Source organism: Peromyscus maniculatus, chromosome 14 (genome assembly GCF_049852395.1).
Source record: "Peromyscus maniculatus bairdii isolate BWxNUB_F1_BW_parent chromosome 14, HU_Pman_BW_mat_3.1, whole genome shotgun sequence".
In the NCBI taxonomy this organism is placed as follows: Eukaryota; Metazoa; Chordata; class Mammalia; order Rodentia; family Cricetidae; genus Peromyscus; species Peromyscus maniculatus.
Window position 1 is genome coordinate 17929079 of NC_134865.1, and position 18473 is coordinate 17947551.

At 42.6% G+C, this 18473-nt stretch overlaps 1 protein-coding gene across 4 annotated transcripts in view; it reads right to left on the minus strand.

The window, feature by feature from the left end:
- Akap6 (A-kinase anchoring protein 6) overlaps positions 1 to 18473 on the minus strand; it is a 504011-nt gene that overhangs the window by 454418 nt on the left and 31120 nt on the right. For 3 of the 4 annotated variants that reach the window (XM_076550669.1, XM_006975274.4, XM_076550666.1), the window contains exon 1: positions 2187 to 2478. The exons of the other annotated variant lie outside the window; for it this stretch is intronic. The gene's annotated coding sequence lies outside the window, so the exon portion shown is untranslated. Of the gene's footprint in view, positions 1 to 2186; positions 2479 to 18473 lie in introns of those variants that run through there. 4 annotated transcript variants of the gene reach the window in all.

Below are 18473 nucleotides of genomic sequence, written 5' to 3' on the forward strand. Positions count from 1 at the left end.
TCAAACCATCCACAAGCTGCAACCCATTCCCGGCACTGGCGATTTTACTAGCAGCCTAAGATGCCTTGTTGGGGCATTGTTTCCCCTATTACCTTATGACTCCATTTAGAGTCCCTTCATGTATGTATAATATATTTTAGGACGTGTCTATAGAAGTATGTTTCCAAATGTTTTCTCAAATGACCCTTTGTGTTAGCTGTCCCTCCCATAGTCCCTTCTTTACATTTCTTTCCCCGAACCCTTCCCTGTTTAATACCCTCATTTCCACCTTTCTCTCTCCACACCTCCATGTTCTTTTACCTAAATGGGACATTTATATCAATGCCTTGGCTTGGGGAGCATCACCGACAACAACGATGGCAGAAAGAAATGTAAGGACCAGAGGATGAGAGGTGTGCTGTGCAAGGATGCAATGGGTATGATATGGCCACTGCCCAAGAGCAAAGTCAATATTCCAGCCTGAGCATAAGAGGGGATCCTGAAACTGAGCAGCTATTGGTTACTGGTGGCTGCTGGAGGACAGTCATTTTTCCCAAGTGTGACCATTGATAATTGTTCAACCCCTGCCGGGTGGCCCCACCCTCATATGCACACAGCATCACTAATTAGACTCAGTGGATTATTTAAAAAAAAAAAAGAGGCTATGATGAGAGAGTGTGTGGGAGAAGCCCAGAGAAGCAGGAGGGGAGGGTTGGAGGATATGAATAAGATATATCGTATACACAAGTGAAATTCTCAAATAAATAAAAATACTCTAGAAAAAGATTGAGAAACCAAAATAAGTAATTAGCATGTGAATAATTGAGTTATTGTTACACCATGTAAAGTACATGCATGTGATTAATATACAAGACTCATTATGAACGTTTTGTGACTAGAACAGGAACTTTGGAAATTTTCTGCTAAGAGTGACATGTTTGTACTGCCCTGACTTTCCTTCTTCACAGGCACAAAGTGAAGAAAAATGTGTAAGATGAGGCTGGGGGGAGCCAAAACGAAAGGATCTCAGATGAGGCTCTCAAGAGGATTTGGTCGGAGGGGAGGGACTCCATATTAATTTATGAAAAGGTGAGGACACTGGTCTTCAGATGGAGATAAAAGTACTTAATTTCCTTCTGGGACCCTAGATAGAGGCTCTTCTCATCTCTAAACCAGCATGTCTCTGTGGTGGTTGATACTCACTGATTTGATACTTGATCTGCAGTTGGTGACACTGTTTGGGAAGGATTAGGAGGTGTGGCCATGTTGAAAAAGGTGTGTCACTGCAGGTGGACTTTGAGGTTTCAGTTAGCTCATTCTGCCCCATGCTTTCACATCAGTATGTAATCTCTCAACTACTGCTCCAGTGCCATGCCTGCCTGCTGCCATAATGGCCATGGACTCTAATGCTCTGGAACCATGAGCCCCAAATTAAACACTTTCTTTTATAAATTGTCTGGGTCATGGCATCTTAGTACAATTGGAAAGTAACTAAGGCAGCTTTTCCCTTACCTGCAAGCTATCTTAAACACAGACTCTATGTTACTAAATTACTGAAGAAGCACATTCAGAGAATTAGAAGACCTAATATCCAAATTTGAAAAATCGAATATTTACTACTGAAAAATCTATGACCACTTTGGTTACAGTACATCTTTGCAGCACATTAGAAACACAATCGTTCTTGCTGCTGTGTGTCTACTTCCACGTGTAACATGTACGTGTCTATCCCAGTGCAACACACTACTGCTGAAAGTGTGGGTGCTGCTGTTGTAGTTCAAGTGTGTTCAGAGCCGTCTGAGACCATACCCCTGTGCTTTGCTACGCATGATCACCAGTTTACGCAGCAGCAACAGTAAGAGGTCTCTGCAATGATGCCATTGTGGGGTGCTCTACTAGTACATTCATGTGCAGTGGAGTTCTTAAACATAAGTACATGTTTTTAAAGAAAACAGCTAACAAAGAGCCACCATGCTCAAGGTTTGGCAATTAACCATAGAGACATCTTTTCCAAAGAGGAGAAATCCAACAGAGAAAACATGTTTATCTTGTTGCAGACATACACAGACATTAGAACACTCATCCAAATAGGTGTACACAAAATTCAGTTCAGTCAGCAGAGCACAGCAAGATAACACACACTATGGGTAAAGTTCCTAACGGAATAACTGGAAGTGGTTAAAAGACACAGGAAAGTCCTCACTTACCACCACTTATTAACGTGAAGGTGAGAGACAACCACCTGTCCTTTGAGCAAACGAATCACATGCCTTTTCTGTACAGGCCCGATGAGCTCTCCAAAATGCAGCACTTTGTCTGTCCTGAACAATAGGAAGCCAGAGGTCACAGGGAAGGTTTCCACTTGGCTGTATCCCAAGAAAGGAAGCAGCTTTTCTCAGAGCAGTTGGAGTCGTCAGCCCAGGGCCAAGAGAGTGTGGGCTTTCTCCTGCTGCGCAGTGGATACTTCAACGCTGTGTTCCCAAGAGCAGTGGAGCAGAACGCTCACAGAGTGGAACCCGTCTCTAGCTTATCATCACGTCATCGACGTCTCGAAACTTCCCTTGACCCTCCCAGGAACAGATTTCCTGACTCCAGATCCCTGATCTTGCCAAGTTCACTCTTTGTCAGGCATGGACCTGAGCTGAGAAATGGAAAAGTACAAACTCTTGGGGCATCAATTTTTTGTTTATTACAAATGTCCATCAACAGGCTGACTGAGAGCCAGGATGAATCTCTATGTACAGTGATGTGGGGTGGCAGTTTTGAGATGGTTGTCTCACAGACAGCTCTTTATCGGCGCCAAAGGTGCCCTCATCCCTTTTTGGTCCCCAAGGGAGATAGTGGCAGGTCGGGGAGGGTAAAGTAACCTAACAGAAGCCAAGGCAATACTGGGTAAGAAGGGCAAATCTAGGTGGCCTGGAACCACAAAACATCACTGTGTTTTCCTGCACTGTGGCAGGAAGAGAGTAGCAAAGCAGAGGAGTTCATGTCATGGCAGCCAGGAAGGACAAAAAAAGAAAAAAAAAAAAAGAAAGAAAGAAAAAGAAACAAGATGTGGTCAGGGTAAGATCTGGCCCCAAGGAGTCTATCTCCAAAGTCCTCAAAGTCAAAACAGATCTTGCATTTTTCAAAAGTCCAAATCCAAAGTATATAACATCAAAATTAGTATTACATATTCTCAACATGCAATGGCAGAGATATAATGCACGTTCACATTGCAAAAGGGAGGACTGGAAAGAATGATAGAGAAGAAGTTAATGAAAGCAAGACCAAACCTCAGCAGGACGAGCACTAAATCCTGGGGTTCCTTATCATCGGGCGCGTGGTGTCCCGACTCCTGCAGTCTGTCCATTACAGACAACATGGCTCTTCTTTTAGGCTGGCTCCACTCTTTGCCTCGACTTCCCTCAGCATATGTCCCATGTACCCGGCATTTCCAACATCCTGGAGTCTCCAGTGCAGCTTCACCTTCAAAGTCTAAGTTTCCCCCTCTCATGGTCCCCTTTTTCTGTGACCATGCACACGTTGCCAGACGTCTCAGTTCGCCCTCTCATGGTCTACCTTCACTCTGACCGTGCTGCACGTTGCCAGTTGTCTCAGGCTTCCTCTGAAATCTGGGTGCAAGCTCAGTTCACTTCTACCGCTGCTGCCCTTGCCGGTGAGCATGCGCGACTCCAGCTTCTTGGGCCTCTCATCATGGCTTCCCACCAAGGATTCCCCTCAGGCTCCCTTCAGCCTTTGGTCAGGACTGTATCTTTGGGGCCCCTGAGGCTTCCAGCTTCTTGACAGAAGAGATGCTCAGTTTTCTGCCTTTCTGTCTGACAGATGGCCATTATTGAACTTTCCAGCCCCCCAATACTGTAAATCTGTTAATAAGTATCTTTCTATAATTTTATATAACATAATTTATCTAATGATAGATGTCCTGCTCCTTTGGAGAACTTTAATGCAGTGATATCCCTAAAATGGACCTAGTGGCAATCCCCAAGCATTTTGTAAACTCTGAAGCTGTGTTTAAACATTATTTGCTATCTCTGTTCCTAATACTCAAATATTCACACTCAGCTATTTGAAGAAATATATTTTAATCTTATTTATCATTTTAAGCTTTTAATGTTGTAAATGGTGTCCTCATTGATATTGGAACATATTTCAGCTGTGTTAAATATATTCCATAGAGATTCTAGACCAATCAATCAATGGAAGAAGGAAAAACATTTAAAACTGTGTCTCTCCCTTCAAGAGATGCTATTTCCTACTACTAAAGAAAACTTCGGATACTTCCTAACACATTGATATTTTTGCTGAGTCTATCAATATCCAAGGCTATTCCAAGTAATAAGGAATCCGTTCTTTTCTTTGTAATTTGTTTCTGTTTTACTTTATTTAGCTGTGTGTGTGCCTGAGAGTCTGTATCAATGAGTCTACATTCTCATGCCCAGGGAGGCTAGAAAGGGGCATCAGGTCCCTGGAACTGGAGTTAACAGGCATTTATGAGCTGTCTGGAGTAGGTGCTGGGAACTGAACTCAGGCCTCTGCAAAAGCAGCAAGTACCCTTAACTGCTGAGCCGTCTTTCTAGTCTCCAAGCAATCAGTTCCTTAATTAGAGTTAAACGACATAAAGGGGGCCTTTTAAACAATGAAAAAGCATATTCCAAATAGTATTCCCATATCTTCCTGTCACACACACACACACACACACACACACAAAAAAAAAAAGCATATTTTTGGCAGCTTTAGGGTAAGGATTTGGCCTCAAAGAGTAAGGTAACATGTTATGCACAAGACCCGAACAAGACCAAGCTAGGAAATACTCTAGCATGAATGGAGAGGGGCCCAGGAAGCTCCACATCTAACAGAAGAGCTCTTGACAGCTGACAGCTGCTGGGGACAGGGTGTCAGTTTTCCTTAGGGATATGGCCCCTGAGAGTCTGCCATGCTCCAGTAGATGGTCCTACATCCAAGAACATGCAGGCAGCATGAAGTGCACCCAATGAATTCTAAATATTTGTTTATACAAGTAAATAAAGGGCTGAAGAGTTGACTCAGTGGCTAAGAGTACCTGTTATTCTTCTAGAGAACCCAGGGTTGGTTCCCAGCATCCACATGGCTGCTCACAACTGTCTACAACTCCAGTTCCAGGAGATGTGCTGCCCTCTTCTGGGCTCTGTAGGCACTGCACACACACAGCATACATACATGCAGGCAAAATACCCAGGCACGAAATAAAACTATATAAATCTAATTTGTTTTTGTTTTTGTTTTTTTGAGACAGGATTTCCCTGTATAGTTTTGGTGAAAAAGACAGAGGAGCTGGAGGGATGACTCAGTCAATAAGCAGCACTAGCTGCTCTTCCAGAGGACTCAGTTCCCAGCACCCACATCAGGAGCCTCAGGAGCTCCAGGGCATCAGAGACCTCTGTCCTCCACAGTTGCCTGCACTCGCAGTCACATACACATATGCAGACACACACCTACACATGGTTAAAGATAATAAAAATAAGTCTTAAAAATAAAAATTAAAAAAGAGCACATTAAATTGGGAGGGGGACTGGGGAGGATAGGGAAGGAATTATATGCATGTTTGAAATTCTCAAACTACAAAAAACGAAAACAGGTATTGTGTTATGTGATGTGGTACCAGTGGCAGGCAACTTCCTTAAGTGCTGAAAGTATTTCTCTCCTTAAAGATATGGGTACTTGAATTCTCTTGGAGGTGAATGGAGCCAGTGTTTAAAAAAAGAAAAAAAAAAGATATGAGAAACATCTACTAATTTCTCTTGGGAAAAAAATGTGAGAAAAATCTAAGAAAAGATGTTCAAATTTAAAATATAAACATTGTTATTGTGGGTAGAGGTCATTTTCATTTTGAGATGAGTTTAAGTGGGGAGTATGTGTGCCTCTGTGTGTGTGTGTGCCTGTGTGTGTGTGCAAACATGTACATGTTCATGTGTGTGTGTACCATGAGACAGAGCACTGTCTCATGGAACATGGAGTGCACCAATTCAGCTACACTAACCGGCTAGCAAATTCCAGGGATGGCCTGGTCTCCTTCTCCCCAGTACTGGAATTACAGGTACACAGCACCACACTCAAGTCTTTCACATGGTTATTGGGGATGCAAACTCAGGTTTTTGTGCTTAAGTGGCAAGCACTGAACCACCTCTCTAGCTCCCAAGTAGTTTTTAGAGACTTTCTCTCTTTTTGGAAGGGAGGCTATGGATTGAGGATATGTTCTACTAAAAGGAATATGTAGTCACAACCACTGGATGGGACAGAGACTTAAGAAAACAAGCAGGGATTGAGAAAGCTGACCTTAGAAGATAAATAGAGAAACTTCCTCTCTGTCTGGGCCTTGTGCAGACATGCTTAGATTTTTATTAGTAGGCAAAGCCAAGTCCAGGATTACCCACTAACCTCTGCCACATAGAAGCATGCATAGAACTAACTAGGCTGGCACTAGAGGAAGTTCCTAGACCTGTGTAGACAGGTCTACACTGAAGGCAGCCACACTGTGGCCCTCTCCCCTAAACTCCTATATTGAACCCATAATCCCTAATATTTGGAGATAGGATTTATAAAAAAAAAAAAAAGATAATTGAGACCAACGAGGTTGTAAGAGTAGGACTCCAAGCAAACAGTACTGGTGTTATCTTAAAGAGGGGAGGGGGAAAGAGAGAAAACTCATCTCCTTTTTGACATCCGAGACACAATAAGAAGCTGACCACCTGAAAATCAAGAAGTCATCAGATTCAAAATTGTTCAGGACATTAATTTTGGATTTTCTAACCCCTAAAACTTAAAGAATATAAATTTCTGTTGTTTTAAGTCATCTAGTCATTGGTATTTTATAACAGCAGCCAAAAAAAAAAAAACATGAAAATCTGCTTTAATAAGAATATACCTAATTGTAATCCTCAAAGATAATTCAAGTAGCATTGAGCCAAAGGTTTGTTTAGTGAATGACAGTGTCAAACTCTAAATGCCTCTTCTCTATCTCTAGCACCCAGATTCTAAGGAATCCGAGGTTTCTTCTGGTAAGAGAGATCTGAAATTTCCTTTGGAGAAAAAAAAAACACACACACAAAAAACAAAAACCGCCCTTTCCTATATGGTTTTAATGGAACTAAACCCACATGTACAGGGGATCTCTGGCTGAGTTAAAGCGATAGCACATCCCATCGCTGTGGCTACACTGATTAGTTCCAGAATGGCACATAACCTACCCACAGTCAAGAAAACATGTTTACTCTTCCTCTAGAGTTGTTAGTGCAAGGAGGAAGCCACAAGTCTGATGGCCGGATGAAGCAGACAGAGGCAGATCTCGTTGGTGGTCCCTCAGCACCAAATCCAACTGTGCTAGCCCAGCCTGATTGTCAACTTTCATACAAACCAATACATTCCCGTCTTGCCTACGGCACTTGGGGCTGGTTTTTCTCACACTTGCAATTTGAAGAACTGTAGAATTGTAGAGGGCATGGGATTTGATTGCCCTGCCTTCCACTTTCTTCTAGGATGAAGCACACTGAAACAGAAACAGTGGGTTTCCTGCCTTAGAACTCTGGCCAAGGGCTGCTCTACTCCTCTGGTAGGCTCTACAGTCGTTCTTTCAGTCATGCATATCCCAGGAAGGGTGATACAGATCATCCGTATAGTGGAGGGGTCCAGCTTATGACCTCCCCTCCCTCCCCAGACTTGTTTCCTATGGCATGAAGGCAAATGTTTGATATGCAATAGCTAAGCAAATCCCGGGGCTTGAAACTCAAGAATTATTGTTGCAATAACAGATCAGCCATTTTTGTTTCCTGACCCGCTATTTTGTTACCATAGCTACTCAAAACAAAGAAATGGGTATTTCAGGCCCAGATGGAATGATAGAATGATGGAGCACAGACCCTGTGGGCAGACAGGAGGCTCCAGTTCCTCACATCCCTTAGAGATGAAGGCTAAATGCCCATTGCCTTTTCCTCCAGCTTTCCACCACAAATGTCTAGCACTTATGGCATAGGATTCTGTGCACAAGATCAGGTTTCCTCAAAACTCATACACTGAAACCCTAACCCCCAAGATAATTGTATTTGGAGTCAGAAACCATGAAAAGTCAACAAAGATTAGGGGTTATAATAAGGGCAGAGCCCTAACCTGATGGGACTTAGAGTCTTATAAAAGCTAAAAGAGGAAGAGACACTAGGCTCATGTGAGAACACAGTGAGAAGTCAGAAAAAGGGTCCCTCACCAGAAACCAAATTGGCTAGTGTGGTTTGAGTAAGAATGACCCCCAGAGGCTCACATCTTGGAAAGCTTGGAGTGGCACTACTTGAAAGAGATTAGGAGGTGTGGCCTTGTTGGAGAAACTGTCACTGGGGTTGGGATTTGGGATTTCAAAGCCAGTCCCAGTGTCTGTCTCTTCCTTGCTGTCTACAGATCCGGATGTAGAACTCTCAGCCACTCTCCAGCACCATGTCTGCCTGTACGATGCCACGTCCCACCATGATGATAATGGACTGAACCTCTGAAACTGAAGACCCAAATAAAGACCACCATTTATAGGAGTTGTCATGGTCATGGTGTTTCTTATAGCAATAGACGGCTGACCAAGACAACTGGCATCTTAACCATGGATGGAATTCTATCTTCTAGAATCATAGCAGAATGAATTTCTGGTGTTTAAATCACTGTCTTTTCAGAATGGCAGCCAGAGGTAACTAATACATAGGAGGTAATAGTTACCTAGAGCCGATGAGAGCAAATGATATAAGGTTTTCAAAAAACTAGTGCCATCTCCACTGCACTAAAAAAAGGGATAAAGTATTTTCAATGGACAGTGATAGTCATGGTCTATTTTTTCACACATACGAGTCAGTCAGTGGGCCAACCAGGTGATTCACCACTGACAGAAAGTACAACAGCTGACTCAGAACAATGGTCTCAAGATCTGGTTACAAAATACCCACAGAGGGCTGGAGAGATGCTCAGCCATTTGTCAGGGGACCATTTGTCTGACCTCGGTTTGACTCAAGGACAGAGAGTCAGAGTTTATGTTGGAATCTTTGTGGGCTCATCCAGCCATTAAAGACTAGTCTCACAACTAAAATGTCCCCTAGGCTCATTTGTTAAAAGGTTGGGTGCCCATTGATGGGCTTTGGGGAAATAACTAAATCAGGAGGGCTAGTTTCATCAGTGGATTGGATGATCTACTGAGAGATTCATACTTTGATGGTACTATTGGGAACTGGTAAAAGCTAGGGAGTTGGGCTGACTTGGAAGAAACAAATCCATTGGGACATGTCTTTAAAGACTATGTATTCATTCTCTCTCTCTCTCTCTCTCTCTCTCTCTCTCTCTCTCTCTCTCTCTCTCTCTCTCTCTCCTTCCTGGCCACTGTAAGATGAACAGCTTAGGCTCAATACATGCTCCCATGTTTTACAATTGGATTTCCAAGGGCTGACATGCTAACAAGGAAGGAAAACAAGCTTTCTCTGTGTACCCCAAAAACAAGAAGCCCAAAAGCAAAGAAAAACATGGAAGTGGTGTTTGAGTTACCACAAAAGTTGCCTCATTGGGCCGGTGGGCACCTCGTTACCAATGCAGACAAGTAGATGCTGAATAAACTTTCAAAAACAAGTCAAGTCATTTCCACAGCAAGGGTAAGGTTGAACTATAAAACTTACATTTCTTCTCTCGGCTTTATGATGACATGAACCAGCATACCTGGTTTCAAAGCCAGGCTCTGTCCTTACAAAATGTGACTATGAGCATATTACTCGGTACCTCTTCACCATCTGGCGGCTAAGTTAATTGTTGTACATAAACAATCTTGGAGGCATAGGCCCCTGGCCTATCACAAGCCCTCAAAGTGTTAACCATTGCTTTTAGGAGGTTATCGGCAAATTTGTGCTCCTTTCCATTATAGCTAAAATAGTATAACAAAATACACATGGGCCTGGTCTTCAAAATGCATACATTAAAAATAGGAACAAACAATGATAGCTATCAGTTTTTGATTTCCTACTATGAATTGAACACTTCATATACGTCATCTCGAACCACCTAGCAAGCAGAAAACCAGCCACTGCTGTTCTCATCTGTCCTTTTCTCTCTGCTGTGGCCTGAGAAAAATGACAGATCTCTTCTGGTGTAGGGTACAGGCCATCATGGAGTGGAAGGCATGACCAGGACATCTTTCTCACATCTGCAGAAAGCAGAGAAAGAATTCTGATGTCTTCTCCTTTCTCCTTTTCCCTTTTTCATTCAGTGCTGGACTCCAGCTCATGGGATGGTGCTGTCCACATGCTAGGCAAGTCTTGCCTCCTCCATTAACCTCTTTACAAACACTCTTATGTACCTCCTCAACTCCTTGACTGTTTCTTAATGCAGTCCAATTGACCATCAAAATCCACCATCACATACGTAAGAAAATGTTTTTTTAAAAGGGCAAGCTAGTTCTAAGGTGATGGTAAAGGTGCAAGTCCATCTTTGCCAGGTTCTTTCCACCCTAGCAGTCTTTTCAAAACAGTCTGTTCATCTCTAGTATCCAATTTCATCCTCACCACGCTTTCGACATAAACAGAGTGAGCACTAACCTGAGTGCTGGAAACCCAGGCTCTGAAGTTGGGCCATCTGGAGTCAAATGACAGCTGTTATTTACCACATGTGTCATATGAACCTGGGTCTCGGCTCTTTCACACTGTAAAATGAATAGGATGGCAGTCACACCTCATCCCAGGATTTGATGACTAGTGAGCTAATACACGGGAAGTACCTGGCACCTAGCGACTCCCAGTGATGTGTTAGCTATTGTTATCATCCTCGTTGATGGTTGAGGGAACCAAGGCCACTCAGTGAAAGAACCAGAACCACCAATCAGGTTTCATGTTTCTCAGTCATTTTTCTACTGAGTCATTTATAGTCAGACATCACTTAATGATGGAGATACATTCTGAGAAATACCCTGGTGAGTGATTTCACTGCCCAAACATTACACAAGCCCGGATGCTACAACCTACTACCTATTTAAACTGTATAGTATGTAGATACAGCATGACCTCTTGCTTGTAGGGTCATGGCCCACAGAGTCACAGAAGACTGAATTAAGCACAGGTGAAAATAATGCAATCAAGAGCTACATACAGTCAACACACGTGTGTGTGGCTGCTTCTGGGCAGCATGACTCCTGGAGCAGCTTTGTACACAACAGCTTTTGGTCTAAAACAACTGCAGAAACATGGTATAGGGAATATATAAACCGGCAACAGAGTCATTTGTTATCAAATACTATGGAGTGTGTATAATTGGATGTGCTTTATTCTCATTCTACAGGAAGCATGGTAGATTTCATGCACCAGCATCATCACAAACTTAGGGGCAAGGCTTAGAGTTACAACAGCTACAGCCACCCCAGGACTGCTGGGGTTCCTCTGCTAAAACAAAGGACCACACAGTTCTGCGAGCTTGGATATTCTCAATACGGAGCCCTGAACACTCGTACCCGAGTGCCTGGCCATCAACACCGAGCTCTGCCCTTCCACAGTGCCCCTCTTCTCCCCACCCACTCAGCCCCACTCAGTATAAAAAGGCAGTTTCAGATCCTTGTGGCCCAGTCGCAGCCTCCACAGTCAACAACATTCCAGGGGCTGGTGAGATAGCTCAGCAGAGTGATGACCTACATTTGACCCCCAGGACCCAAATGATGGAAGGAGAGTGCCGACTCCAAGTTATCTCTGGGCTTCACATGCACACCATGACACACATACTTCACAGAGAGACCGACAGACAGATAAAATGCAATCCATTTTTTTAAAAAAGGATACTCCAGGATGGAGCCTTTGCTTCCTGCCTGGCTACAAGTCTGCTGTCATAGAAATGGCATTTGCTTCACTTTTATTTTTCTTACTAAATGATATTTTCTGTCCTAGGCTTTTTCTTTGGGGCCACCAATCAGCTGCTCCCAAATCATGACATGGAGACTTATTAGTTCTGAATACTCGGCCTAGCTTAGGCTCGTTTCTGGCTGGCTCTTTTAACTTAAATTGAGCTGTTTCTCTTTGTCTACCTTTTGCGTCGGGGCTGTTTACCTTTCTTCCTGCTGTACGTTTATTGTCACTGCTTCTCATGTCTGCTGGCTGGCAACTGCCCGGCTTCTTGCCCCAGCATGTCCTCCATTCTCACCTTTCTTCTCTCATTCCCTTTTCTCTCCTCAAGCCTTGATTTCTCCTCCTTTTATTCTCTCTGCCTGGCAGATCTCTCTATCCCTCTCCTGTCTAGCTATTGGCCATTCATCTTGTTATTAGACCAATCAGGTGCTGTAGGCAGGCAAGGTGAAGCAGATGCAGCACATCTTTATAAACACACATCCTTACCTCGTTAAACAAATGCAGCGTAAACCTAAGTAACACACCTTTACACAGTTAAAGTAATATGCCGCAGCATAAACCAATGCAACTCATCTTTGCCTAGTTAAAATAATATCCCACGGCAATTCTCTTTTCTAACAGTTATTTATTTTTATTAAAACTTTGTTATAAAGAATTTGCAAATAAAAAACACCATGTAGTGAAATTAACCAGACCCAAATTCTATACATCCTGATGAACTTCCATATAATTAGAATAACCTTTCTGAAGCTGTGGGGACTCATACTGGATTTTGTACTTGCACTTTTAAACACATTGTTATGCACTTCCATGCCATAAAATAGAAAAATCTGTGATAAAGCTATAACTAGAAAACAACTAGCCCTTTATCATTTTATGACTAATGCCCATTTTCTGCATTTATTCCTTTCTCATCACCTAATATTCACCCTTTATTTTTCTCCTTTCTACATGTTACATTATGTTCACATGTACATTTGTTTACATGTACACATACATACACATACTACGTGTTATAATCTGTATGATGGAGAGCATAACAGGTTTTTTTTCTGAGACTGTGTGACTGACCTTGCTTAGTATTATACATATTAAGTCCATCCACTTTCTTGCAAGTTTTCTATTTCATCTTTTTTTCACATATAGCTGAATAGTATTCCATGCTATATACGTACCAGATTTTCAGCATTCCATGCTATATATGTACCAGATTTTCACTACCCACTCATCTGTTGGTGGACAATTAGGCTGGTTCCAGTTCCTTGCTACAGTGAATGTAGCAGTGATAAACACATAGATAAAAATGTCTCTATGGTAGAGTATGGACTTCTCTGGCTCTAAATGATGTTTTTGTTTTGTGTTTTACACCCAATTCTTGGTGAAGTTCTGAACAAACCCACTATAGGCCCTGATAACGAAAAACAATGCTCATGCTCCTCTCTTGTGGAACAAATAGTAGTTCAAGCTAAATTTTTTAAACAAGAAGCAATTAAGGGTTGATAGAACTATTATTTTCATTCTCAAATCAAGCCTCTGCCTATACTTTTACATTAATGATGGAGCTTGGAGACCCCAACTTCATGCCAAATCCTGCTCCCCCATATGGCAGAAAGGGCTGTTGCCACACAGGACAGCTGCTAAACTGTGGTTCAATCTGACAGGGAGCACTCGCTGCCCAGAGGGTGTCACCTCCAGGATGTTCAGGCCTCCATCTCTCCCTTCCTGCATGCCTATTAGGCTCGGAAGCAGGCGTGCAGCATAATCACCCTGCATCTCCGGAGTCCCAGGGGATAGCCCCTCCTCAGGGTGGAGCGTCTGTCATATGGCTACCAGGCATCTGGTTTCAAGCAGCTTTTTGTTGAGGGGTGAAATGGTGCCAGGATTGTACCGTTTTCCCTCCCTGTGGACTTTTATAGTAAATGATGAGAGCAGATTAAGCCAGCGAAGACCTGAGTCGTACTTGGCTAAAATGGATTGATTGGAGCCAGACTCTGAAACCTCAGACACTAGAGATCTCCGTCAGTGTTGAAGTATAAGAGGAAAGGCTGAGTTGTCTTCTAGAGTTTACATCCTTATCCACTTACCTCTCACCATACGTACATTCACATTTTGCAATCTCTAACTGGCTTAACTTTTTTTTCCCCTACTTACTCTCTTCATGTCCTTGCAGTTACATCAAAACAGCCCATACTTTAAACTCAGGTTGATGAATGCCACGGTTTTCAACTATCTCAGAAAAGGCTGAACAATACTACCATCAAAAATGCTATTTCTTCCATTCGCCCCAGAAAGGGCTGGAACTAGAGACATTGGAAGACTAGCAAACATAAAAGTAGAAATCTGGGTGAGAATGTCGTTCAATAAATAAACCAAAAAGAGAGAGAAAGAGATAGAAGGAAGCCAAAGAATAGAGACACTATGCAGGGATATGCACATTAATTAAGCATCTACTGTGACCCAAACCTTACAAGATAATTCCAGGTATGTTTAATCCCCATAATAGCCCTGTAACAGAGGCAGCCCTCCATTTCAAGAAGGTAACTTCCCTGGTATTATGGAGTCACTACTAAGTGTGACACAGGACCCAGGGTCACATTTATTCTGTTTAACACCTCTCTCTTTTCAATGCATTGCTCTGCCTCTCTAAAATCCAAATGGCTGGGCTCAAGAGATGAATGTAACTATGGATGCACTTCACTTTCACGTCAGAAAAAGCTGGGTGACGGGTTTGTAAAAACTATACTACCCTTTCAGCTCCTCGGCCACACTAACTCTGTTTCTGAACAAACAGTTTTTAAAAAGGAAAGGAACTGCATTTCACATGGCCCCTAACCTAGATTAGGAATCAATGAGGAGACTCAATATGATTTATTCACCGCCCTTTGACCTCAGATGCTAATAAGCCCAGCTAGTCCTTCTCACCAAAATTAAATGCTTTAAAAACTGCTGTTCATCTTAAGATAGTTCCCAGAAAAGAAAAAAAAATCTGCTAATGAGACTAGTTGAAGCATTGTATCAAAAATTGCAATTATTCTTAAGGCCACACATATAATGATCGTCTTATCGCTGGGATTTATGCCCAGGAATTTCATTCCTAGTATGAGCAACTAAATATATTAAAATATTTTAAGTATTTTAGCCAATGCTGTGGCTTGAATGTATATGTTAGCCCAAGATTCAGTATGATAGCATTCCTGATGGGTTGGGTCGACAGAGGGACATGCATCCTGATGGCTGCTATCACTTTCTATGACACTTTGCACAAATTCTTCCAGCTGGAATCCCTGAAGCTCATGGCTTCTGTCCTTGTGAGATCTTACTTTCTGTTTATTAGTCAGCCTCTCCTAGAGGGTCAGAACATTGTATCTGGAAGGCACCTTAGGAATGACTTAAGAAGAGCATACCCTACCCCCAACCATTATGTTGAAATTGAAGAAAGTTACTTTAATTTGCATTTAGTCTTGCTAAGTGAAAAGTCAATGATTTTGTCCTTGAGATTAATAGCACACTAGTATGAACAGTCTCGGAGGGCTTTCCTATAAATATTTCACTATGTTGCTATTCAGGGGGTGGGGGGAACTTACCTTGAAGAGTTATGATGCCATGAACTAGTTTTCTCCCTAAGTGGGGACCTGACTACATAGACTATTAATATTTCCAGTATTTTCTGTTAGTGAAATGAGTTCAAGAATACAGAAAGTACCTCTGAACTTTATCTTAAAGTAGATCATTTTCATATGGTATTAGAAGAAACTGTTTTAAGAATTCCCAAATCTCTGTGGCTTAGCACATTAATGTATTTCTTCTTGCCCAGATCAAAGGTCAGTGAATATTCTCCAAAAGACGACTCACAAAATTATTCCATACTCAGATCCCTCCATCTGTAACTGTGACTTCCTTTGAGTCTTTGGATCTTCTGTTCAGAAATGGCGAAGATTGGGGCTTCTCCACGGGACGTTTGTACAGGTCAGGCTTGGGGCGGGAGCTATCTCCCACTCCCTTTCCACTCAGCACCCCAGTCACGGGGCAGCCCCCAGGAAGAGGTGTGCAACCGTGACTACAAGGGCAATGTGGAATGAGGTCCGACTGTGTGCCCGAGAAGGCAAACGCACAGATACTAGTGTGCCAGCAGCTCTGCTCTATGCAGAAAGTTCCTTGGCTTAAAAAAGACCAAGTCCAGGGTATTGATCCGAGTTAAGTTCTGTGGCATAATTTATCACATAGACACGCAGACTCTCTCCTGCTTGAATAAGCCACATGCACACATGCATGCACACATACTTTTTTAAAAAAATAGATTTATAATGATATAGAAGAACACTGAAATTAAGCAATCAAGATATGCAAAATTTGCTTCTTAAATAATCAAAGTCAAAAAAAATGTACTAGAAGGTAAAGAAAGTTGAATGGTTAGACCCCATTCAGATAAAAGTATCTTCAAATACTCGCTTTGGCCTTTCCTGGCCACCCCACCACCCCACCACCACCCCCAATCTCTTTCACTGCCAGGATAATCACTGTGAGTAAAGAAGAAGTGGGCAGAGAATCGGGCCAAGTCAACTACAACCATGTGTAGTCCTCAGAAAACACCTAATCTCCATGTTCCGCCCCTGATGTAACCTGAGCTAAGGAAGCATGTCAAGAGCCATGAGGGACCTTCCCAGCAGAATTTCCTGTCTTTCGTGGGCAGAGTGACCCTGCTGTCACAGCGCTGCCCCCAAGCAAGAACCTGATCCCAGCATTCCTTGTGTGATGAACTGCCCTGACTCACTCTGCTGCGCCACCTTCGCATTAATCAGGTCTTTGTTCTCTGTCTTGTCCTCCTTCTTCGGGAGTCTCTGGGATCATCCCTACTACTACGGGGGCTGTAGGTTTACAGGAAGAGGAGCGAACAGCAATCCTCTTTCCTAATCCAAACACCCAGGAGCAGAGAATGGTTGCCAGGAAGAACATGTTTCCCACCCAAATAAAGCCATTGGCCCTGGTGATCACTAAGATCACAGGTCTGGGATTATCCCTTAATAAGAGCCCAGGGTATGAGTGCCTCCCTCCTGGCACACCCCACCCCTTTAGGAGACTAAAGCCTCTTAGCACCTGGTGTTTCCTAATGATTACCCAAAGCACAAGGGCTAGGAAAGACAGGGAGGGGAGGCCAGGGCCGGCCAGCAGGTCAGCCTGGAAGCAGTCCGTGGTGGGGCTGGCAGGCTCTCAGCCGGCTGTTCTCCAAAGAGGGTTTTTTACTGACCTGATCAAAATGACAACGTGAGAAGGGGGCAGCTGTGGCTGGAACCAACCTAAAGCCTTCTTAGCTAATGAGCTGGAAGGATCCAGAGGGAGTCGGGAAAGAATGAGTCCCCGGGGACATGTGGGAAGGCCTCTCCATCCATGAACTTTCCATTTTTAATTAGGCTTGATGATTTGGTGAGGATCAGACTCTTCAGGGAAAATACAGCCAATGTCTACCTCAGCAGCTCTCTCTGGGTATCAGACTCCATACTCCCCCTTGCTCACGCTGCCTGACGTATTTTGATGGAGCCAGAGAAAAGGAACAATATATTTTTTTTCTCCCTCTTAAAGTAAAAAAAAGGTACTTTATTTTTGATATTTCAGAAAGACATTTGAGACATCTTATTCTTTTTTTTTTTTCATTTTTCTGTTTTTATTTAGTCTAGGATCCCCGCCCTGGTGATAGTACTGCCCACATTCAGAGGGAACCCTATCCTCTTAGCTAATCCTTTTGGTAAATTTCCTCACAGACACATCCAGAGGAATTCATAACTCATTTATGACTATTTTTTTTGTGGTCTGATTGTTCTTTATTTTATATCTAGAATCCACCAATGAGTGAGTACATACCATTACTGTCTTTCTGGGTTTGGGTTACCTCACTCAGGATGATTTTTTCTAGTTCCATCCATTTGCCTGCAAATTTCATGCTTTCATTGTTTTTCTCTGCTGAGTAGTACTCCATTGTGTATATGTACCACATTTTTTTCATCCATTCTTCCGTTGATGGGCATCTAGGTTGTTTCCAGGTTCTGGCTATTACAAATAGTGCTGCTATGAACATAGCTGAGCATGTATCTTTATGGTATAAATCAGCATTCCTTGGGTAGATGCCCAAGAGTGGAATGGCTGGGTCTTGAGGTAGTTCGATTCCTAATTTTCTGAGAAACCGCCATACTGATTTCCACAGTGGTTGTACAAGTTTACATTCCCATCAACAGTGGAGGAGTGTTCCCTTTGCTCCACATCCTCTCCAACATTGGTTGTCATTGGTGTTTTTGATCGTAGCCATTCTAACAGGTGTAAGGTGGTATCTCAGAGTCGTTTTGATTTGCATTTCTCTGATGATTAAGGATGTTGAGCATTTCTTTAAATGTCTTTCAGCCATTTGTAGTTCTTGTTTTGTGAATTCTCTGTTTAGCTCTTTAGCCCATTTTTTAATTGGACTGTTCAGTGCTTTGATGTCTAGTTTCTTGAGTTCTTTATATATTGGAACAATATATTTTAAGTATTTTTATTATAAAAGGAATATACCATAATTATTTTTAAAAAATCAAAACATATAAAGTATACAGATAAAGAAAATGTAGTCTACATACATACATCCCTGACAAC